The 26,039-nt window shown below is 35.2% G+C and overlaps 1 protein-coding gene and 1 non-coding gene across 4 annotated transcripts in view; one reads left to right on the top strand and one right to left on the bottom strand.

The window, feature by feature from the left end:
- Positions 1-24,885, bottom strand: part of LOC111419943 (CABIT domain-containing protein serrano) — a 100,033-nt gene extending 75,148 nt beyond the window's left edge. For 2 of the 3 annotated variants that reach the window (XM_071197839.1, XM_071197838.1), the window contains exon 1: positions 24,687-24,869. The gene's annotated coding sequence lies outside the window, so the exon portion shown is untranslated. Of the gene's footprint in view, positions 1-24,686 lie in introns of all 3 variants that reach the window. The other variant, XR_011641032.1, reaches the window with a different exon arrangement.
- Positions 19,058-19,131, top strand: TRNAI-AAU (transfer RNA isoleucine (anticodon AAU)). Its single transcript has one exon. It is a non-coding gene; the product is annotated as a tRNA-Ile (tRNA).
- Positions 24,886-26,039: the final 1,154 nt, after the last annotated feature.

Raw genomic sequence — 26,039 nt, 5'->3', positions numbered from 1 at the left:
CCACTTCACCACACACTTGATAATTCTTTAATCTTTTCTAGGCGTTTGTTTCTCATCTTGATTAACTCTTTCTGCTGTAAACTGAGTACCTGTTTCCATCTATTGCCTTTCTACTCTTAACTTTCTTATCGCCAGCTCTGGGGTTGCCTCCATTCTTCTTCAACCCTTTTCATCAATCCAATCGCATTAAATATTCTTATACAGAATTATTCTCAACCTATACACATAAACTTAGGGATTTATTCCTCACTACAAATAATGGCTAATAGGTGAAAAAAATAGTAGTAAAAGATTTTTGATTTCCTAGATATCCGATATATGCGGCGACAACTAGATAAGGTGCTTCCCGGAAGATGGACAGGTCGAGGTCTATTGGTCTGGCCATCTCGATCGCCCGACCTCAATCCTCTTGCTTTTTTGTTTTGGGATCACTTAAAAAGCATAGTGTACCAAAGTTAATACTGAGCAAAGATTGTGAAATCAGATACAAACACCCTTGGTTTAAGCCGCGCTATCATATCATCTCCAAAGCGTACAGTCTTTCTTTCTAGAAATCATCTTACACAGCAACACCAAACTATCTCATCTGTTTAGAACTGATACCACCATACTTATTTCATCTTCTGCAAAAAAATGTTTACATCCTTTTGAGTGGGTCGTTTGCTCATGTCCTCCTGATTGCAAGAGTTGCCTACACAAATGATGCATGCGAAATTTAGAAACCAGATGAAGAATGACATGTATGGATCACATAATGTTGAGGAAAAAGTTGAGAGCATCAAAAAGAATCAGATAGAACTCCGGCGAAAAAACGTCAGACAGCCATCCTCTGTTTCGTTGATCTAACCAAAACGTTCGACAAAGTAAGGATAAAAGAATTTGAACAGGGCAAACATTACAAAGTACAAAATCAAGATTGAGTGCTATGCAGATGAAGCCGTCTTTTTGGCTGATACTGAGGATGACATACAGTGGTTAACACAGGCATTTAACATTGCAGCTGAGAAAGTGAATATTGAGGAAGTTAATACTGAACAAGGATTATAAAATCAGATAGTGGTATAGGCCGCTCTACTGGGACATCGTGGATTCAGCGAACCCAATTGAGCATAGAAAATATTGGAACCAACTTGGAACACTTGCTTTGATGTTATTTTAAAATCTTATATATATTCTTGATTTGAAAGTAAATTTCATGGATATCTAGGAAACTAAAAAACTTTTGCTACAATTTTTTTCACCTATTACTCATTATTTGTCATGAGGAATAAATCCCCAAGTTTATGCGTATTATTTGAGAATCACCCTGTATACATCTAAAAATCTTTTCACTTATTAATTCTTTACCTACTCTCCATTAATTCTTTCAAAGCTTTGTGCTTCGTATATGATACCCACTTCACCACACACTTGATAATTCTTTAATCTTCTTCTAGGTCTTTGTTTACCCTCTTGGAATCAGTCGTATTTTATCTACATTCTTGCATTCCCCCTTCTCCAGGCGATGGGGAGTGACCATCATCTCCTTTTTACAAGTTTAATCTTATTTCTCATCCTGATTAACTTTTTCTGCTGTAAACTGAGTACCTGTTTCCATCTATTGCCTTTCCACTCTTAACTTTCTTATCACCAGCTCTGAGGTTCCTCCATTCTTCTTCAACCCTTTTCATCAATCCAATCGCGTTAAATCTTCTTATATACATCTAAAAATCTTTTCACTTATTAATTATTTGCCTTACTCCCCATTAATTCTTTCAAATTGTTGCAGTTTTTTCCCATTTCTTTTCACTTGCTTCTCATAATTTCTCATTCAATGTCCCAAAGTTTCTTAAATCTTAAACACTTCTTGTGTTTTCTCTCATAATCGCTCTAAACATTAGTTTCTTTATAATTTATACACATCGCTCTCCATCAATTCATGCCCTTTTTTTGTATAGTATCCAGGAACCAGAGTCTTCTGTTCATACCGTCCTTGAATGTGAGTAATCTTCCCTACTCAAGCTACTTCAAACTCTCACCGTCACCATCGTTAACATTACTTTTGACACTGTCATAAACTCATAATGATTTCTTTTAGAAACTCTTCACAATTTAATCCCATTATTCTAATCATATACGACAATATTTAAATGGGTCGAGTATCAGAACTTCGTATGCTTTAGTAAAGCATTCAAGACCATCTATCAAGACTACTAGGACTGTATGTGCGGAAATACAAGTATGTGCTGATGGTATAGTTGTTATGATCAAAGGGATCTATCTCTCCACTTTGCACTCTAAAATCTCGTCGTGAAAAGTGAATTTACAAACAGGCACCATAAAACTTTAAATATTTTCCTGGTTTTCTCTAATAATCAACGTTTCCAGTATTCCTTAAGTGTTTTCGAGTTAATGACTCATAATTAATGCAAGACAGTTCCTGCAGAAATTCATTGTACTGTTTACCCAATGTCGTGGCTCTCTTTAAATTCTGTTTGATCATTATTTCTCCTTTTTTGATTGATTTCATCAATGATAAGCTCTTGTCATGATGTTGTAACAACTCCATATGTCAGGAGTGTTCCTAAATTTGCATCAGATAACTATTCGTTTAGCTCGCTGATAGGAAAAATTTATATCTAATGCTACAATCATTTAAAAATAATCTCCTAATAGCAACTGTGCAGAGATAAACTATTACCTCATCAACTTTAGCTGATTTTTGGACATAACCTTTATCTTGAAAATATCAACTGGATGAAGTGGGAATGTTCTGATTTATGGCTTTTGCATTATCTCGCCAATTCGCAGCACCGATACATATAAGATCATCTTTTTAAGCTTCGTATTAAGAGATCATAAAAATATTTCAACTTTGAGTAACCTGATCTTACCAGCGTTGAGTGATTCAAATATAACGCATCACATGTCGTTGATATACCATAATTTTCCTATTGTATTACGATTTTCCCAATTCTAAGCTATAACAAGCACATCACATTGAAAACTTAAGAATTGAACTTAATATTAAGATATAAAGTACTTTCATTTATTCTAAACGCTAATTGAGTATCATGAAAATTTCATAGACACCTACACTATCGTTATGCTGTTGTCTTTTTTGTGTGTAATATTGAATATGTATAACTTTGGATAAGTTGTAATAAGGGAAACTTGAAGTGACACCGTTAAATGTAGCGCGAGAGATGCCTGTCCTGCTCATTCCTTCTGGCATCGAAACGACGAAGACGACGGACGTCGACGTGGTCGTTTTTGCCCGGGGTACGGGCATCATTTTTCCCTATTAACTCGTGGCAATCGTGGGAATAGTCATCTCGGACTCAGGCTCGGTTTAAAACAGGAAACGCGTACACGCGGACGACGCGGCGCGCGATTCGGCGTCCGTTGAAGGCCCGGCCGTCGTATGCAGATCGCCCAAGAAACTCTGGTGAATTGCACCTTCCGACCATACAAGGAAACTTGCAGCTCGTTCCGGGCGCGCGTCTCTCCCTCTTTATTTTAATTGAACTTATCTGCGTATGCTTACGAAAAGAGAGAGAGAAAGAATGCCATCTTGGATGAGTGCTTTCCTAATTTCAAAAGCTTAGTAAGAAATTAAAAAAAAACCTTTTTGTGACAAGACTTTTTGTAAGATAGGCAAATGCGGGGATTAAAACACCTTCGTTAATGAAGGTATCTCATTACGAAAAATACGGTTATAATTAAAAATCTTTTCTTTTCGCAGAAAATCACTTTTTTTGTGGCTTTTGCCGTAAAAGTAAAGCGTGTCCTATCATAAATCTTTAACGTTTCATAAAGGAGGTTTCCATTTTTCAAAAATTCTCAATTATCGAATCTTGAGAACCGGAAGTGCTCTCGAAGAAAACGCAACCTCATGTCAACGGGCAAGCGGGCGGACGACACACCAGCAATTTGTCGCGTTTTTCCCATCATGAAACCGTTTCGATATTATAGTAATTTTCGCGGGGACGCCGGAAAAACGGAGGTGGGGGAGGGGGCAGTCGCCGCCGCCGCCGGTTCCAGCGATAAATTGCACTGGCAACGAGTGGGGCTCACCGTGGCATTATTTCAACGTTCCCCCGTCGACAACAAACATTACTTTACAATGGCCATCGGCGTGGAACAGCTCCTATTTATAATAGGGGGGACTTCACTTTTGTCGGTCTCGAGAAATTGGATACGGTTTAGTTAACCAAACACCACAGGAAGCTACAAACTCTTCTTAGGAGGAAACAAGAAGAGATATATTTAAATTTATCTATATAATGTTTAACTCAGAGTGCGGGAAGTTAGCCCCCCATTTTTTGATTTTTAAATTTTTCATTGTTGTCAAACGGGTTTTTTGACTAGCCCCTACATTTTTGGAAAAATTAGATTTTTTTTGTTGTTCTGGGTTGTTCTAGTTATTGTTCTAGAAAACCAAAATTGAAGACCTCGGTGCAAAGTGAAGACTCAGTAGTTTCAATGCAATGGCAAATAAGGAGAAGCAGGACATTGATCTTAGTGGTCAAATTAGTTTATCCAACATTCAGAGGCGTAGACAGAAAACAGGGGAAGGACAAACTCGAGCCTACGCAGCACACTATAAAATAAAACATGGTACTTTTGAAAAAAAGGTGTGTAAGAAAGCTTTTTGGTCTCTTTATGGAGTAGAAAAACGTAGAGTTGAAAGATTACTAGGATATCTACAAAAAGGAATACCTGTATTGAAGCATAATCATGGAAAACATGGTAATAGAGTAAACAAAATACCAGATCATATTATAAATCAAACTGATGAGCACATACAAAGCTTTCCTGCTCAAATATCTCACTACAGGAGGATGAATGCGAATGTACGATACCTTTCTCCAGATTTGAGTATTCGAAGAATGCACAGACTTTATTTAGAGAAATATGAAGCAGAGGTGTTTGCGAGATTGGAAAAAGGTGAAAAATGCAAACAAACAGTTACATATGATTACTATAATCGTCACTTTAATGAAAACTATAAGCTTTCCTTTGGAATACCAAAATCTGATACATGCCAAAAATGTGATACGCTAGAGAACACTAGAAATGTGAAAACGACAAAGAAAATTTAGACATTAAAAAGGGAAAAAGAATTTCATTTAAAAAAAAATTGAGGAATTTTATAAGGAAATTAGTTTAAAAATTAAAGAATCCGAAACTAATGATAAGATGGATGTCTTGACATTTAACTTTCAACCAAGCAGTACCAAGTGGAGATGTGTTTTACAAGAAGCAAGCAAAGTTAAATCATACTGCTACATGTAAAACCAAGGTACTGGGAGGAAAGGTCAGAATGAAGTAATAAGCATGTTCGATCATTTCATAAAAAATTAAATCAGTTCCAGTGTAAAAGAACTGTACCTTTTTTCTGACAACTGCTCAGCTCAGAACAAGAACATGGTACTGATGCAGTACTTGTACACTCTTGTTAAAGGGTATAAAACGTTTGATAAAATTATTAACAGATATCCAGAGCCAGGACACAGTTTTTTACCTTGTGACCGCACTTTTGGTGTTATTAAAAAAGAAAGACGAAAAAGAAACATGGTCCGAAAGTCATCAAAGAAGTTTGTAGTTATAGAAGCCAAACAAAGTATGTTTTTGAATTTTTCGTCCCATTTCAAAGAAAAGTTCAAAAAATGCAAACTCTATACAGGGTGCCCATTATGTATGGAATATAGTATATATCTTGATAGGTATCAACTTTATAAAAAAACATTTTATACAAAAGTTGTTTAATATTTTATTTGCCATAATAAGACAGCATTCAATTGTTTTTATTTCAGAAAACAAATGAGCAACGAATAACACTTGAAGTTTTTTAAATAGCAATGTACCCTTTCGTTAGGCTCATTTGATAGAGATTTCTTTTCTCTTTACGAAGACGTAAAATTTTAGTACCCTTATATCAGAAAATTTTTGAAAAAATGTAAAAATTGTTTATTAAGAAAATTTATCTAATAACAGTAATCTAGATATCCGAGATCGTCAAATACCTCGAAGTACCTCGAATTATTGGAGATGTACACTAATTTTTCGTTTATTTGTTTTATTTTGCACGTAAATTTAATTTACGGTAATAATTTGAGATCTCGGGTATCTTGATTTATTTTTATTAATAAACAATTTTAACATTTTTTTCAAAAATTTTCTAACGTAAGGGTACAAAAATTTTACGCCATCGTAAAGAGAAAAGTAATCTCTTTCAAATGAGCCTAACGAAAGAATACATTACCATTTAAAAAAATTTAAGTATTATTCGTTACTCATTTGTTTTCTGAATTAAAAACAATTGAATGCAGTTTTATTATGGCAAATAAAATATTAAACAACTTTTGTATAAAATGTTTTTTTATAAAGTTGATACTTACCAAGATATATGCTATATTCCATACACAATGGGCACCCTGTATACTAAATCGTAGAGTAATGTTTCCAAACGTATAATAGGTATTCATAAAGTAAAGTTTACCATATCAAAGTACAAGTATGTAGAATACAATCAAGATGAACTGTTGTGTGGCTTTTCAGCACTACTCAGAGATGCATTCCAGCTAAATATGTTCCCCCAGATTGCATGCGGTTTTACAACGCACTAATCCAAAGAGCTGATGCCGCGTGCCGTGTTGATTATTATTAATTAATATATTATTATTAATTAATATATACCTAAAGCAACCTGGAACAGCACTTTTGGTGTTATTGAAAAAGAAAGACGAAAAAGAGAAAAGGTCTTTGTTCCTAAAGACTACGAAGACATGGTCCGAAAGTCATCAAAGAAGTTTGTAGTTACAGAAGCCAAACAAAGTATGTTTCGTCCCATTTCAAAGAAAAGTTCAAAAAAATGCAAACTCTATATACTAAATCATAGAGTAATGTTTCCAAACGTAAAGGTATTCATAAAGTAAAGTTTACCATATTAAAGTACGAGTATGTAGAATACAATCAAGATGAACTGTTGTGTGGCTTTTCAGCACTACTCAGAGATGCATTCCAGCTAAATATGTTCCCCGATTGCATGTTGTTTTACAACGCACTAATCCAAAAAGCTGATGCCACGTGCCGTGTTGATTATTATTAATTAATATATTATTATTAATTAATATATACCTAAAGCAACCTGGAACAAAAAGGTTTTTCTGATTACACGGATATTAATTTTGCAAAATCATATCTTCCTAAAAATACAGAAAAATACAGACCTAAAAAGAAAAATAATTAATCAAGAAATGAATAATCCAACTATTCGATCAGCAAACAAAAATACACTATTTGTGTTATCCATTATGTATTAAAAACTAAATATCTCTGTGTCCCACCCACACAGAGATATATTTATATATACTATATTTGTTCCCATATATTAATAAAATAAAATATTAAAATTCGGATGAAGAATTATACAGGATTTCCCAAAAGTAACGGATAAATTCGTTAAAACAACTAATAACAGTTTATGTCTAAGGATTTACATTTTTTGCAACTTTTTGGTATAGATTTCAATTTTTTTCCGCCATTTTTAAACAAGTTATGACGTCATCGCTGTTTTTTCAAATAGCAATCCCCCATGTTTATTATGCAATATGAAAGAGGATTTTTTTCTGAATTTGGTACTGCCAAAATTGCTACATAACAAAATTTTCGTGAAACATTGCCTTGAAGTTTCATGATTTCCCATTCAATTGAGATAGAAAAATAGCAGTAGCCATAGGTAACCATGGCAACCAGTTGTTTCAGATACTTTATTAAGACAATGATTAATTTTTGATATCTGAAACTGTTGATTGCCATGGTTAGCTACTGCTATTTTGATATCTCAATTGAATAGGATTTGTTCAATAGGATTCAGGTCAGGACTTAACGCCGGCCATTCCATGACCTGAATTAAACGTTCTTGCAAAAAGTTTCTGGTGATGCCGGTGGTATGTGGCTTTGCATTGTCCTACATTAGGATGAAATTTTGACCGACCCCTTATGAAGCTGGCACTATATGGTCCTCCAAGATGTTTTCGATGTAATTCATGGCATTTAGTCTACCAGGAACAACAAGAAGAAAAGTTCTGTTGTCTATACTGATTCCAGCCCAAACCATAACAAACTATATCGACCAAATCTATCCACTTCCTCTATAGTAGCGGCTGCGTAGCGTTCGTCAGGACGTCTATATACGAGCTGTTCCGTGACTCGATCGACAAACTTATACCATATATTCCGGGGGTCATTGCGATCAAAAAATGGTATATCACCTATAGGTGAATTCCTCTTTGTTTCGGAGATATCGAAATGAAGATTTTAAAAAAATAAAAATTATATAAGAAAATTTATTAATTTACTAATTAACACAAAATTACAGCAGCTGTTAATTTGCCAGATTGTTTGCCAGTTAATTTCTTTAGCGAATTAGTAGCTTCAACTATTCTGTCAATCAACTCTTCGTGTGTATCTCGTTTACGATTACTACTCACACAAGATTTGAGGCAATCCCACAAAAAAAAATCTAAAGGGGACAAGTCAGGTGACCGAGTTGTTTCCTAAAATTTGATGGTGCCCCATCCTGCTGGAACCATATGCCACGACGAGCTTCTAGAGGAATATCTTCAACAAGATGATTATTTAACAATACGCACCACACGTTGACGGAAAGATAATGTTGATGATTAACAACGATTATTTCGTGTGGGTTTTGATCCGTCCAGAACTACGTGTGTTGTTGTTGATGTGAGAACTACGTGGAATGGTATTCCTTGTAAACTGGGCCTCATCCGTAAAAAGTATGTGTGAAATAACTTTTAAATTATTTTGTAACCACAGACAATATTGTACTCGATTTTCTAAATCTTGAGGAAGTAAATGCTTGACTTTGTGTAAATGATAGGGATAAAGTCCATCATAGTGCAGATTTCTCCATACGTTGGTTTGACGAATTCCCGTTGAATGAGATATTCTACGAATACTGGTAGAAGGACTTCGTTCAACTGCATTTAAAACTGCTTCAGACAGCATAAAAACCATTAAATTATCAAACGTTAAATCGTCAAGACTAACTATAACTTTTTTCAATTCCTTCGATATCTCCGAAATAAAGAGGAATTCACTTATAGGTGATATACCATTTTTTGATCGTAATGACCCCCGGAATATATGGTATATGTTTGTCGGTGGAGTCACGGAACACCCTGTATATGTATTTGACCATCGCAACGAGTTAAACGAAATCTGGACTCGACAGGCGTCCAGTGACGAAATTGCCAATCTCTGTGATGCAGAGCAAACCTCATTCGCGCTGCTTTTTGATACTGCGTGATTAGCGAACCGGTCTTCTAGGTTTCAAATTCGCTACTTTTAATCTGCTTCTAACAATTTGATCAGAAATTTCTATTCCATGTGCGCTCGTCTTAGGTCGTTTAGGAGGTCTCGTGCTGTGGCAGTACTCGTACGTAGACAGGAAAGGACAAGAAATCAGTCTTGATTTTGAGTAGTTTTTCGATTTAGACCTTGTCCAGCTCTTCTAACATGTTGGCCAATCTCCCGAAACCGATTCCATAAACGCTGAATAACAGAAGGGGAAACTCGAAGATCCCTGCTAACATGTCGAACAGAGTGGGCGACAGCAGGAGCAACTTGCACCTCACTAAGAAGAAGAACCTATTTTTAGTTATAACTTCGTAATGATGTATCCCATAATTTTGATTTTCTGGAACATTAACTAGAACAATCCAGAACAACAAAGAAAATCTGATTTTTCCAAAAATGTAGGGGCTAGTCAAAAAACCCGTTTTTTCGGTTCTTCTCGCCGAGTTTTTATTTTTTCTATTTGCCGCTTTACAACGATGTAGAACAACTTTAGAACAATCTAGAACAATGAAAAATTTAAAAATCAAAAAATGAGGGGCTAACTTTCCGCACTCGTTAACTCATACTCGTAACATTAACTTTGTTTATTTTCAAAATTATCATTACACATTATAGTCATCACAATTCATAGTTGTTCAATGTTCACTTTGTTAATGAGATCGATTAAAATGTATTCTGGTCCACCCAGAGAGAAGGGAAGCGAGTAACGTTGCCAGATCATTGTTATATACATTTAACCCACATATTGATCTTATTTTTCAATCAAGAAAATAATCTATGGTTACATATTAACACACACTAATGAAATGTATTAACGGCAGATTTATAAGTCAAGGTCAATTTATTGCGTTCCGCTCCTTATATCGTTATGTAATTTCTTTGTCACCTTTCCCAAGACCGGTTTCTTTAAAAATATCCTAACTGTTTTCTTCCTTACCGATGATGAATCAACATTCTAGTTTTTTTCGAAAAAAATCCGTACAGACTGAAGAATCTCCTACACACAACATTAGAAATAAAAAATGCTTCGAAACTCTTAAGCAACCCGCATCTTATTGTCACGATGATTTTCCATTGTTATTGTATTCATCTATATTTATGAGGTTCGATGTACTTCTTCGTATTAATTCGATGGATCACGTGGGTCGAAAAGTCACCAACTTCAATGTGGTTGACAGACAAAATGATCTAAAGAAGTAATGATGGTGAGGTAAAGAAGAGGTAGTTGATGGCGTGTCGCTTGGACGACACCTTTCACTTTTCGTCATTAGAAGACGACCGCAAATAAAAGGACCAGGCAGGTGTACAATTTCCTGCTGGGACTGAAAAGATGGTAAACTCTAGGGAAGGAAATCAAATTATATCAACAACAAAGAAGATTATTTTTAAGAAACATTTTTTTTAATATCCTTACACGTCTCTTTGTGTTAATATTAAGGAAATCCTTTTTATATGGGAGAGTATGATAATTGGTATTGTGTCTTTAATAGTTTTTCCTTGACACAGATCACCAAGCTCTCAACACATTCCACACCTTATTTCTTGTACTTTTCTTTATAAAATCTTGATTGCTTCCTTCTAAAGTATCATAAAAAAATATTCAAACATGGAAAAGTTTTTGTTAAAAACGTCAATGAAATCGAGTTCTTAACTGTACAGTTGAGTAATACTATTTGCAGGTTTGTAACAAAACAAAATGTTCCGGGTTGAATTTAGGCAATTTCACGGTGTTTTAGTGGACCTTCGAGACTGAATGGAATGGCGTTTAAAAGATACATTCGAAGAAATGGTGCGTATCTAGTTGCGTTAGTTATGGTTTTTGCAAAACATTTAATGCATTTATATTAAAGTGTGTTATTTATGTATGTGGTATGTTGTGTAATGGAGAGCTAAAATTATCTCAATTAAATTATTCTTTCAGTAATAAAATATATCTTTATCTATAAATATATCTAATATATCTTCTCATCTTAGATATAACTTCACACTAATGCCTTCTCCTCCTCCTCCTCTCCTTCATCACCTCCGCCATTCACTATCTCTCCTTCCCCCTCCATCCAATACGCGCTTCCACTCCATACCTCCCTCCCTCAAGTCGTCACACCTCAGCGTATAATCAATTGTACCCCAATCTTCCCCACACAATCTGCACATCCTCTCCTCATCCCCCATCTAATATTTATTCGCCTTCTCTTCGGCAGAACATACTTTTCTATCTCCCTTCTTCCACTTTAGCACCCCGTTCATGCTTTTCCCCATCTCTACTCTCCAACTCCCTCCACAGTGCTGACCCTTCCCTCCTCCTTCTTTGTTATTCCTCTGTTGAGTGTTCTTCTTTCTTGTTGTTCTTACTTCCCCACCTCAATCTTAACCTCCCTCAAATACTCCCCCAAAATCTTAACGTCCCTCTTCTGTTTCAGCGCATCCTCGTACATTATCGCCATTCTTCCTGCTTCCACCACTATCTCCTCCAGCTTCAACTCCTCTCTCACTATATGTATATTCCGTAGTTTTCCTGTTCAACTTCAAGACCCACTTTTAATATCTCACCATCTTGTATACCTTCCATCCCTTGCTAACCTTGATGGTGGAGAATTATAGGAGGACGAAGACAGCAAAGAGTGACGTTAGTATCCACTAACAATATTGGATTTTACGTCAAAAGACCAGTGTATACCACTTGTCGTCCTTCGGGATAAAGGTAAATGACTCTCTAACGTCCACAAGTACGTATAGAACACCAGAATTAACATTGCTGGTGAATCAAAAACTGTCTAAATCTGCGGGTTGTCAGAAAAGCTTACGCGCAGTACCTCACTGAAATATCTCTATACTACCAATGCCCATAAAAGGTTTGTAAGAACTGCCCTGATGCCCCATGATTTCTCACTCAACCCAATCAACCCTAAAACTCCAAGCTCAGTTTTAAAAAACACCGAAAAAAAACAAGAATCGAAGACAACAGATTGTAGAAACTTTTTCCAGCGATTTAATCAACTAGACGAAAACAATGAAGTGAAATGTAATTGGACTTTGTGCTAATTCGGAAAAACATGATTGATAGAAAGAGGAGTTGATATTAATCGGTTGCACAGAAGAACCACTGAACTTGTTTTCTTTGCAATGACAAGACAACGTAAACAACAGGAGCATCGATCATAATGTCTAGGAAGGAGGAATTCAATTGCTTGAGTATTCCTAAACACTAAAGCAAGATCGTCTAAATGGATACGAAGATGCAAACACCCAACCCAAGTTTACCTTAAATGAAAACTACAAATATCACGATTATGACAAACACACTTATTTCCATCTATAAAAGACTAAGATAATACCAATTCGACGAAGATCTAACCATGATCTATATCTATATCTAATCACGAATTAATACTATAATCAAGGTGGTCCAAGCAAATATTTGGAAAGTGCCTTAAATACCTTCTACTTGTATTGCTAAATGAGAATCTGTGGGCGAAAGTAAAGGATTCTTCAAAAAAAATATCTTTCATATTCCACACTCTACTCGTCAATGTAACGAAGAATTTACTTCACTGTATTCAACTGTTGTAAGCATGCATAAGTATCGTAAGGAGTCATCTAAATCATAAGTAGTATCTAATCTTCTTTTTGTAATAACTAGCCGTCCATGAATTGTATGTAATCTTCTGTTAGCAATATGTAGTTTTCTGCAAGTAGTATCTAGACTTCTGTCAGCAGCATTTAATTTTCTGGAAGCAGTAAGTAGCCTTCTGTAAGGAATGTGTAGTCTTTTCCGAGCAGTATGTAGATTTCTGCAAGCCGTAACTTAAACTAGCCTTTTGTATGCAGTAAGATGACTACAGCTAAGTGACATACCTAAATAGCATGTAATAATTTTAATTATAGAAAATGAAACAGCTTTGTTTGTTTCCATAATGGATTGACGACAATAATAACAATTAATTAAATTTCAAACCAAAAGCGAATCATAACCAATTTTAAACTTAAAAGTTGTGACCCGCCAAAGTGACACTCCTAGCAGTTTAATCAACCTAATGTTGACTGACATGATGGGAGTTTTGGGACGGATTATCTTCAAACTCCCGAGAGAATGCAAGCCATCTTGGTCGGTTCTGAGCTATTTGTTTTATTTCGTGCCACAATCCCTCTTGTGTCTTATACGTTCCAATCCAATGCTGTCCTTGCATTATATTCAAATTTCTTTCGCAGTGCATGCCCAATCCAATTCCATTTCCTCTGAAGGATTTCTAAACTACGTTGGGTTTGCTTTCCACAACTTCAATTATCCATTAGGCACCCTATTAATGTTCTATAAGTAACTTGATCAATAAAGTAAATCTTTATTGGAGTATTATAAAGTTTAGATCTGGTGATCTTCATATGACCTTACAAAGTATATCTTTAAAGAACCACTCTGTATAAAAATTAGTATGTTTTTTAATCCAACATTTTATGTATTTCCATCATTACTTTAATCAATATTTATTAAACTAATAAAAATTCCTTATGAAATAAAAGATACAATTTTCTCAACTAATTGATCTTTTAATTAACTAAACCAAAAGTCATTAGTAATTTTAACCACAAGAATATTGCATTCTACGAAAATAATATACATACATTATGAATTTCAATAAAAATTACTGCGTAACATAAACGTTTTTTTTTCCTTTTTTTTAATTCCACACATTTTATATGGTTGAACGAAGATGGTGTTCTCAATCTGTCATGGATAGAAGTTATGACAAACGACGCCAGTCGATCGTACATTGTTTGCAACGCTTGCCCCGATGCACATTGAAAGCCGTATTGAATTTCACTTTAGCGACGTGTATGAAAGCACAACATCGCCGTATGGGCGTGATTCACTTATGTGTACCGCCCTTATTGTTTCTTATTATGTGTGTACCATCTTGTTTTCTTTATTCACAGCAAACAATAACAACCGTTTACACATTTTTTTTTATTTGAAGAAAATTTTTTGTGTATAAATTTGAAGCCGTTAAAACAATTAAGATTTACTTGTCTTCGACGTTCTCGATGGGTATACCGGTGCGGAAAATCGTTCGAAAGTCGGCATTTAAGCGGTCGGCGGGATTTAAAGGGGCAATTGCGTTACGCTACGTTGTACATAATCATATTATTGCAAAACGGCCGCGGCTCGTAAAGTTCAAGTGAACCATCGCGGCTAGTAAGAAAGAGAGAGAGTGATTAGAAACTGTAACGTCCGTATTTCGTGACCAAACGAAAGTATTTTTTTATTTCTATTGCGTCTTCTATTCTAGATTTTATGTAATAATAACTAATAATAATAAGATATTTTTTAACTTAAAACAGTAATGAAGGGAATTTTTTGAGGAATCTGATTAAAAGAGAACTAAATTCCTTATTTAAACACAAACTCCAAAGCATAGAATGAGTCTGACTATATTATTAAGTGTTCTTTTTTTCTTTTCGCAACTTGCAAAATCTTAATAAGTAGCTACCAAAGTCATTGTTGTGTTTTATTAGTGATTCTTAGTCCAATTAGAAAAGTACTATTCGTTCTCTTCTGGACACTGTGATATTATCTTAAACGTTTGAATGACCACAACAAAACATGATCCGCAACCTAAGTAAACGCACTTAAGTACTGTTTTGCATTTTATCGAAACTGTTTAGTAGACTTTGTAGCTTTAGTAACTAAAACTAAATTAAAAAATCAATAGTACACATGCTATCTAAATAAATTCTACGTCATATACAATTTTTTAGTAGAAAAAATCACGCACTTTGTTCTCTCTCGACATCTGAAACTAAGTACTTGTCCTCTTCCACTCCTTTTTCTCTTTCCTTAAATTCATTGAGTTCCATTATATTTTCTTTCAGTAGCTCCTACTCCTTTGTAAGCAATAAGTAAGCTCCTGAGGAGAGTAACTAGTCGTTCACCATCAGTATATAGATTTCTGCATGTAGTGTCTAGAGTTCTGTCAGCAGCATCCAGTTTTCTGCAAGCAGAAAGTACTCTTCTGCCAGCAACACGAAGATTTCTACAAATAGTATTTAGAGTTCAGCCAGCAGTAACTAATTTTGTGCAAGTACTCTTCCACTGTAGTATTTGGGAGTAATTGTAGATAAGAATGGTAGAGGGGAAAGAGAGATAAAACATAGAATAACTGAAAGCAGGAAAATTGTAGGATGCTTTAACAGTCTATAGTGGGACAAGAACATAAGCAAAAAAAAAGAGACTAGAAAGAACACTAGTAGAGTTAGTTCTGGGCTATGGTAGTAAGATATGGATAATAAATGCAGATCTAGAAAGACGGCTTCGGGCGGTCGAGACGGACTATTTGAGAAGATTATTTAAAGAATGACGAAATCGTATGAAAACAACGTCAACAGTGATAGACCGAATCAAAGTAAGAAGTTTGCGGTGGTTTGGATACTTGATGAGGATGAATGACATCCGTTGGCCGACAAAATTATTGAAATGGGTTCCCCAGGGAGGAAGAAATATGGAAAACCGAGAAGTTCCACTGTACCTCAATTAAGTACCTGTCCTCTTCCACCTGTTCTTTAGTCAGTCGTTTTTTTCTTTCCTTTAATTCATTGAGTTCTATTATATTTTCTGTCAGCAGCTTATAGTCTTCCGCAAGCATAAAGTACTCTTCTGCCAGCAATATGTAGACTTCTACAAATAGTATTCAGACTTCTGCGAGTAGCGTCTAATTCTCTGAAAGTACTCTTCCACTGTATCTCAACTAAGTACCTGTTCTCTTCCACTTGTTCTTCAGCCAGTCTTTCACCCATTTCCTTAAATTCATTCAGTTCCAATATATTTTTCTGTTAAAAGATTCCAGTTTGAACCTTTTGGTTCAAATCTGAATATCATCTCCTATGGTGTCCTTTTTGTCACATTGTGTCTTGCATTGTTGATTGGTTATTACACCTCACACAACCTTTAACTCCAATCTTCTCCACTGATCCTCTAGCTAGGCAAGAGGTGATCATACTCTTTACTCTTTCCACTTGTCCGTTAGCGCTAGGAAAACCATCAACTGCAACGGCTACTACTACATACAGTTGTCAACGGTTTACGTAAACCATCTTCCTTCCCTGTTCATCCTTCTTCGCAATTTCATTGCAATAACTTTGTATCTCTCTGCATAACAGCCACCCAATTTGTAATTGTCGAAATCCCCCTTATTGGTAACTCGTTGCTACTCCCTCTGTGATATTCAATGGTTTAATTAGCTTCACAGACCATCTTCCAATTCTAAGATTCAAATCTTTCGTGTTAGACAACATTTTTAAGGTATTACAATGAGTATGCATCACGAATGCAATACCTATCAACTATACTTTAAATCTTTCCAACGTGCACATTATTGCTAATATTTCCAACTTATATGCGTGATAGTTGACTTCGTCCTTAGTTGTTTTGTTATTAAAGTACGAAATCGGATGTAGTAGTCCATCTTGCTGGGTTTGATGTAATACTCTGGCGATTCCTAATGAAATTATTATTATCGTTGTCTCTTTCTTTTCTTTGTCTCTTTGAGTGTTCCACTTGGAAGGGCGGCTCAGTCAACAATGCCGTGGCAGAAAAACCCGAAACTCGCTGAATAAACTCGTCTACAGTAAACCACCTTTAAGCTCCGCAAATATTATGGATTTATCTTCCCGAGTTCAGATTATATAGGGTGTGCTCGTGAATTATTTCCAACACTGTATTATATGGCTTATTTATTCTTCTACAAAACAGTGCTTACAAAATTTTTCTTTCTACATAAATCTTTTATAGTTTCTAGAACCGGTAGAACCGAAAATAAAACAAATCCTTAACAAAACAATAAACATTATAACCCTAATATTGAAAAATACATACTACAGGGTGGGGCAGAATTCAATCCCTGATTGGAAGGGTTAATTGTACTCTTCTGTCAGCAATATGTTGATTTCTGTAAATAGTGTTTAGACTTCTGCCAGCAGCAAATAATTTTCTGCAAGTATTCTTCCACTGTACCTCAAGTAAGTACCTGTCCTCTTCCACTTGTTCTTTAGTCAGTCGTTCTCTTTCGTTCAAATCATTGAGTTCCATTATATTTGTCAGTAGCTTCTAGTCTTCTACAAGCAATAAGTAGACTCCTAAAGACAGTAACTAGTCTTCCACCAGAAAACGGTTCAAGATACATAAAACAGGCTTTATTGCTCAAAAGTATTGTATAATACCGTTTCTTTTTCATGATGGTTTGAAAATAATATCGTCCAAGTAGCGACCTTGGCGAGCAATGCATATATTGAAAGGTACATTTCAAAGAAGTTTTCGTCCACTCTTCCCAGTATATTTTACAAGATTCCAGCGATGACGTTCTCAATAGCCACCTTCAGAGCTTCAATGGTTCGTGGTCGAACTTTGTTTACTTCAGCTTTGACATATCCCCACAGAAAAAGTCACACAGGTTCAAATCGGGGAAGTGAAAGGGCCAATGGAACATTCTCTCGTGATAAGATCAGGCCACCGGGAAAGAGCTCTTGCAGAATTTCGCGTAAACCACAGACAGTATGGGTCGTGGCTACATCTTGTTGATTCCAGAACTTCCATTTCCATTTTGTCCAGAGTCTTACATTTTGTGTTGCAAAACGTTCTCCAACATATCACAATCATCACCAGTAGCTGTACAACCCTATAGGGGAGCCTCGACTTTCTCTATAGACTCGTCCGCCATCCTTTTTGGTCTCTTGCAAGGATCCTCCAGTTAGTCGCACCCATCTTTCCCGCCTCGTCGGATACTGCGTCTTTTCATCTGAGTCTTGGTCTCCCTCTGCCTTTATTGCCTATTGGTACGGCGTCAAAGGTTCGCCTCGTTTATATGCCCATTTCAACATGATACTCTCTAGAGAAGCCAGCGACGTTGTCAGATCGTTGATGATACCAAAGGCACACCAATAACAAGGTGTCTCTTCTACAATATGGCCGTGCCGCACAGACATAGTTTTAGCGGGGTGTCCTTTCTGGTTATTTTGTGTTAGACCACATTCTGTGATCACCCCTCTACTCGGCTTGCACGCCCTATGGTGATTTTTTTGAAACTACGAACTGCATTCTGCACCACTCTGTGTAATAAATACTACTTTAATATGTTCAATCCAGTTCCGAAACAAGTCTCAGCTTCTTCCAGTAACGTGTATATTTGAAATTCAATTTGAGACAGTTTTTTCCATTATGTTGATTATTGTATTATATTAGTCAAATTGTTATTGTGTTAAATGTTAATACATTTAGAACGTAGAGATTGTAGTGGAAAGTGTTGATATATATGTCGCAGGCAAATAGTTGTTTCAGGTAAATAGCTTTTTCCTAGTCAGATACTATCTGCAAATAGTTTTTTTCCATTTATTTGAGTTTAAATTTTACTTTCCTAGGCAAATAGCATATATTATGGCTAAAATATTTTTAGGCAAATAGTATGGATAGGAACTACTTTATTTTATTGTGAACAGGTACCTACTCTATATTCGGTATTTGCCTAGACATATGATAAAACTGTAACGAACTACTGTTTGGCTAGACAGATAGTATCTGACTAGGAAAAAGCTATCTACCTGAAATAACCATTTCCCTGCGACATATACCAGAAAGTAAAAAAGGAATAATTATGAAAGTCTGAAGTACAATATTTTTTTTGAATTATCAACTATGTTGGAACAAGGCCCATTAGCTCAGTTGGTTAGAGCGTCGTGCTAATAACGCGAAGGTCGCGGGTTCGATCCCCCCATGGGCCATCTTTTTTTAAATTCTTTTCTTCTTTAAATTTATTTTTTTCCCTTATGATTTTATAATTATTCTTAATTTTTACATCATTAATACTAATTTGTAAAAAATATAGTTTTAATGTAGTAAAAAGTATTAATAATTAGTTTTAATTGGATTTATATAACCGTTAAAATGGCATTTAAAGTTTAATAATATCGCAAAATTATAAGTCAATTTGAGAAATTTCCTTAGTTCGTGTCGGTTATAAAGCAATTCGCGGCGACGAAGGGAAATGGATGGAAACGGAAAATAAATTGATTTTAGGTTGCGGGCGTGCCGTGTCTGCAAGCCGTTAGCGATAGTGGCGCCACTCCAAAGTAATTGAAAACACGAAATAGCGCCCACCTTCGGGTGATAACACACCCTCATTTCTGACTCAGTAGTTCAAATCTAACCAACAACGATATTCTAAAAATAAACTCTTCTGTTCATCCACAAACTGTCTCAAAAAAACTCCTCAACACGATTTATATTACCATAAAAGTTACTCTTTCAACTTGAAAATTATCTTCTCTTATACAGTGTTTCCAAAAGATTTCCACTACAAGGAAGTATTTTATTGGTGTCGTGTACTGCACATTTTCAAATTCGTTTCAAATCGTGGAATTAAACTGGATAAGCGTAACCGTATTTCCTTTTCCATGTTGATTTTTCCTCTATATTTACTTTAACAAGCACCGGAACCCAAGCTTTGCACAAATACAACGTCGAGAATGGAATTAAAATCAACTGAGCTTTATTATTTAAAACAGGATTTTAACTTTTATTGAAGTCTGTCAATTGCTGCCAAATTTTGCTTTCAAGATAACTCGATAAGATTCTCTTCCTCTGCAGAATTAAATTCAGACACCAAAATATTCTGCATTTTTGTATCCTTGTTCTTTCACAGCAATAATAATTGCTTGTCACAATTCAAAAATACGTGATAAAACATTACCACGTCACAGCCATCTTGTATTACAACAGTATAGCAAAGATATAGGAGTCGTGGCAAAAAGATTTGCCACATTCTGTTCTGGAATATGATTCTTTAACATAAGCGGTTCTCTAGGAATGCAAAAGGTGATATTGTCATAGCAGCCAGACATGGATTATAAGAAGTAATACCATATAATTAAGAAAAAACTCTTTGCTTCCGGTAATATTTATTTAATTTAAATGACACTTGAAACATGGACCTACACAAAGACATGGACTAGGCTCCACCCTCAGCTTTCGTTCTTCCAATGATGAATCTTATTATTATTATCTAGCAATCCAAATTTGACTCCTTCACATATTTTTTGATCTTTGATATCCTTCGCCATAACTTGTATTTCCAACTAATAGTGTTATCGGACAAAAACAGTTCCAAAAATAATCGTAATGTTTGAATAAGTTCTTTTGCGTTGACTTCATACATTCTGCGGTACTGTAAGATGCTTTAAACAAAGCTTAGTTTGTAAATGTAAGGTGTAAATGTATACATTTAGGTGCGAAGCAGAAATTGCTTATCTGTTACGTTAAAAGTGAAGTTACTTTCTTGTTCTTGTTCGATGTATCAGCGCACAGAGAGAAGAGGTGAAACATTAATTAATAAAATTCTAGTTCTACAGATGCTATCGAAGCGTCTACATAATTGTGTAAATGGGTAAACTCTAATTCTCAAACTCTTAAAAGCAAGATACGCAATTCCAGAGCAGATTAAGCACTATCAAATTGGAACCTTTGGAAATAACGTAGCAGCCCATACAATCAAAGTTTTTAAAAAAATAATAAGAGTAAAAAAATGTTAGAATTAAATTCCAAATGAAATGAGGTAATAATGTATTAAATCCACCAAAAGGTTAAAAAATATCTGTCAAAATTTAGTGGACCATCACCCTTAATTAACCCTTTGAATTGCCGCAGTTGGTCTTAACTTGCTACCAATTAACACCCTCGGTACACTCATAACGTATATTCAATGTTTTAAAAATTTAAGACCCAACTTTGAAGGCCTATAACTCCTCAGGGGTACAACTTAGTATAGAGATAAATTGTGTTAAATCATCTTAATTTATTGTCCTCTACATGTTCCTGCTCTATGTCGGTTCTTATGTGAATCACCCTGTTAATAAGCATGGTCTGCACTAAAACCCGTGCTTAGCCCAATGAAAAGTTATTATGTTTCAGAACACAAAAGTACGTTTCTGCAACGTTTTCTCCTCGCGCGTTTCACAATCAGTATAACAACAAAAGTAAACTGAAATATTTATTTTAGTTCCACAACACAAAATGAAAAATAAATACATTGCTTTAGAACACAGTCGTGGCTTTTACAAAAGCATATCATGCAGTAATGTTTTTCGCACTGATCACATTTCCATCTGGAGTATGGCTGCGACAGCTCTTCCACTTTCTGCTGCTATTTTGCTATAACACACTACATCTTTGTCTGTTGGATGTACCCACATCATCCAATTTATGTTTCTTATCTTCTCAAATTCACTTGATTTATTGGGCATATCTAAGAGTGCTTCTGCAACTTGCTCCCTAAAGTCAGTGATTGATAGATTTTTAGCCGTAACAGCTTTGAACAGTAAAAATGCGTTTATAATAGCTGACCCTACTAGCAGTTCAACCTCGATTTTTTCTGTACCACTTGGCAATAGGCATTTAGTTGATCGGATATGTCAATAAAATCTTTGAATTTATTATAATCCACGACAACATCTGGCTTATCTACTTCTGAACTTCGTCCAGACTTAACTAATCATACGGCCAACATGCTTTGTAGAAATGGTTATAAAGTCGTGCCACTTCGGAAGTACAATTCCTGTATTCGTCCCCATAGAAACATTTTCAACGTTTTTAGACGGTTTGGTATGACTTCCTTAGGGTAGTTTTTCCGATTCCTTTTCAGGATTGCAACTAGATGTGTGTTTCTCTCTAGCAACTTATGCTCTAGATCCACATTCGTATAATAATTGTCAACATAGTTTGTTTTACCGCAGCCCAGAAGTGAGTCACACAATTTCATGACAACAGTGGGGACATTTTCATTGGAATTTTGCGTAAGGCAAATGTGTAGTTACTTTCCGTGCACAGTTTGAAACGTTTGATCCCGAATTATGTCTCTTGTTCTTTATGTATTGGCGTAATATTAGTAGACCACGAAATGGTACTAAACTTTCATTAATGCATATCAGTTGTAATAGCGTTTGAAATTAGTTATCTTTTCAAACTTTTCATTATTAACCACAACAAGTGCAGCAAAATCACATTTACACGTATCCTATTGCTTTTGATTATTCCCTCGGCTCTAACACTCTCAAACAATCTGAGTGCGTTCGATATCTTGGCGTTCTCTTTGACTCCAAACTTACATTTTCTGCTCATATTGATTATATCATTAACAAGGCCTCCCGGATGCTCGGATTTATATGTCGTCCTTTCACTAATCTATCCTGTATCCGTTCACTCTATTTTGCCTATGTATCATCTGTTCTTAACTATGCATCTACCGTTTGGAACCCCCAGTATCACATCTACATTGATCGCCTACAGCAAGTCCAAAAGCGTTTTCTTCGGCACCTTTCCACAAATTTTGATTACCATATTGCGACTATGCTCAGCGATGCACACTTTTCTACATCCCGCAGCTCTCCTCCAGTCGCAATATAAATGATTTAATTGTTAATCTGAGTTACAATTTAAAATTCGTGTTCGACCATCTCGCGAATTGTCTTTATTTTCTATACCACGCACTAGTACGAATGGGTATTGTTCAATACTCTCATAAAGCTCAGCAGATACAGCTGCATTTTCAACTTCACATGGTAATTCTTTAGCAGCTTCATATTAGACCATAGCAGAGGAGCTAAATTTTTAGCTTTAGCTTCGTTTTCCGCGTCTGAAGAATCATCTATTCAAAAATGATTTACAACATTTTCAATAGTTGTTGGGATGTGATCATCCGTAGAACCCTCGATGTGTATGTTTCTAAACCTTGACGAAGTTGAAGAAACAGCAGAAGAAAAACCTCTCGTTTTCTTCTTTCTCTTTCTCGATAATGATAAACTCCCAGCTTCACTCAGCACATACTGTTCGTCTTCAGATGAGCCTACAAATCGTTCATTCTCTTCGTTTGATAAGAGTTCGTCCAAAAGGCGCTGTAGTCTTGTCTGTTCTTTTTCGTATTCACCCATATCACTAAAATGTTCTTAGAAAATTAGTTAGAAACTTTTACAAACAAACTTATCATATACAGACTTCTATGTCAATATTCTTTATTTTCAGCAGACTCACTTACAAAACATGAATGGTACACAGTAAAAATTAAATGAGGTTAGGTCAGAAATATGTGAAGCACGCATGCGTCACACGGCAGTGTTTACATTTTCGGTGAATTTGACTTTGTCTTGCAGGCCACGTGAATCACATTCGCTTCATTTGTAGGTAGGGTAAAACAAGCACTTTGCTGTCCGAAAAGAATGTTTTTATGGTGTTGCCATAGGTGTTAGGAAAAATAAATGTACCGCGGCAATTAACGTGTTAAGAGCACGGTTAAACTCCATCACGATTTTTCTTCTATATTATGAACTTTATTTCAAATAGAATAAATTAAGCATTTGCTAATTCAAAGGGAGAAACTGTCAAGTTGTGCAGCTCTCTCAGATTCTACCGTCCTTGGTATTAACTTTTCTACAGCTGTTGTAACCCCTCAAAATGTAGTATCCTTTTTTGAAATTTTGGGACCAATTTCATTTAATAAATGTTCAAAGTCTGTAGATGTCATTCTGCAGAAATTTCCAAAAAGAGGCCATATTTTCTTTCTTGACTAATAAAAGTTCCCACACTCGTGCCACTGATTGAAGCCACACTTTCTCAACCTGCACTATTACGTTTCTTACTGTTCAAAATCGATGCAGAACTAAACAAATAAGAGCCAAAAATCACGGTCATGATTTTTATTTACTTAGTGTTAGGCCAAATGTTGGTTCTTAAATATTTCGCAGCCCCCTATAAAGAATCACAAAGTTCGTGATTCAGCATACTTGTTTCTTATAATTTTTTTATAACAATCACATTAACCTGAATTAAGAAATATTCCGTATCTTTTTATTTTAAAAATAACTTAACTAAAACCTCAACGTGTGTAAAATTAGATTGAAATTTGAAATTGTTTCCGCGTGTTTACTGTTTATCTCCTAAAAATAATAAAAATTATATTTCGATGAGAAAAAACCGAAACATAAAGTAAATTTGCGGTTAAAAAATAATTGTGGATATAAATTCTGAAGAATGGTCCATTATACAATAAGGACTATTTATTACAACATTAAGCTAAAAAATGGTTAGAAACTCTTAAAATTGATTAAATCACCTACATTTTTCCATTTTTTACGATGCATCAAAAATAAACGAATACAACATAAAAAAAAAGACATGGAACCGATTCAAGAACTTTTCAAATTGTTGATATCGACCGCAAGAAAACAGCCCAGCGGTTCGTAGAAACAAAAGCGATGGAATCAAAACAAAAACAAAACCACGCGCCTACCTGATGTTGTAGCGCGTGTGTTGAGTTTCTTCTATTAACTCGTTCAGGAAACGGGAAATCTAAGATGATTTCGATGGGAAATTAACGTTTAATTACAAATTACCGTAAAATTTTATAAATCCGAACACTTTTTATTCAAAAACTTCGCATTTTAAACACGGACCGATCGACAGCTGGTCACTGACTGACCACAGCGCCACTCTGTGGACCGTTCAATAACCATCTGGTTAAAAAAACAAAAAAGTTTTAGCTCTCTTACGCTACTATATTCACTGGAATATATTGTAAATTATTGCACAAAATTTAAGAATTAATTAAATAAGAAATGCTCACGTGTAATCTTGTAATCGAGAAAGAGAAATTGTTATGTGTTGGTTTTATTGGTGATCTCCCCTTGATGAGTCATTGTCGGAGGGATCTATTAGCATTAATTTGCCTTTATAACTGTGCATACCCTTTTCGTGATGTAAATATAATGGAGTCACGTAGGTTGAAAATTTGAAAATTAAGCAGTTTTCGTGGTATTCGTTATTGCATTGAGGTACGAGTTATTTATATTTGAAGTGGGAAAAATATTTTAAAATTATAAATTATTTATGAAAAGAAAAGCGACTCCAAACGGGGCAAATACAAATTTTACCAAAAATAGATTCCTGATTCAGTTTCATCTTTTAGTTTATAGATGACGCTTAAAATTTAAATTTAGTAAAGTCCCTAAATTATCCTCAAAATTTAGATTAACTGTATCCTATAGACTGACAATATTGGCAGTACATTCAATCAAAAAATATGATCGGAATAACACAAGTTGTAATGTTACAAAGAGGAGGCAATACATTTTTCGTATCATGTGACATCAGAGAAAAATGAACAGGAGAAACAAATATATAATGTATTTGGGATTCTAAATGCAGACAATAAGCAAAACGCAACATGGGAAATAATAAATTTAGTGACCAAGTACACTAAGAAGAAAAAACAAGAATTAAAAGAAACACCAGATAAGTTTGCTTCCTTTTTGGTTTCCGTAGAATATGATTCAACTGACGAAAGAAATGTTTTGCATAGCCAACATACTAGTTTATGCTTTTTCAGACCTACTGACGAAGACGAGGTTATCGCAGCAACAATGAAACTAAAATCTAAAAAACCAGAAGATGTATATGGAATGTCGACGGTTTTTCTAAAACTTGCGATGGCAGGTGTTTCATCAATATGGTGTTTTTCCTAACGAATTAAAAGTTGCCAAAATATGTTCTATCTACAAAAAGGGACATTTGGAGAATCCAACAAACCAATATCGATTCTTCCTGCAATTTCTAAAATTTTCGAGCACATATTAGCTGTCAGACT

The sequence above is a fragment of the Onthophagus taurus genome, chromosome 7 (genome assembly GCF_036711975.1).
Source record: "Onthophagus taurus isolate NC chromosome 7, IU_Otau_3.0, whole genome shotgun sequence".
Classification (NCBI taxonomy): Eukaryota; Metazoa; Arthropoda; class Insecta; order Coleoptera; family Scarabaeidae; genus Onthophagus; species Onthophagus taurus.
The sequence above is the reverse complement of the archived record's forward strand: the minus strand, read 5'-3'. Positions and strand labels throughout refer to the sequence as shown.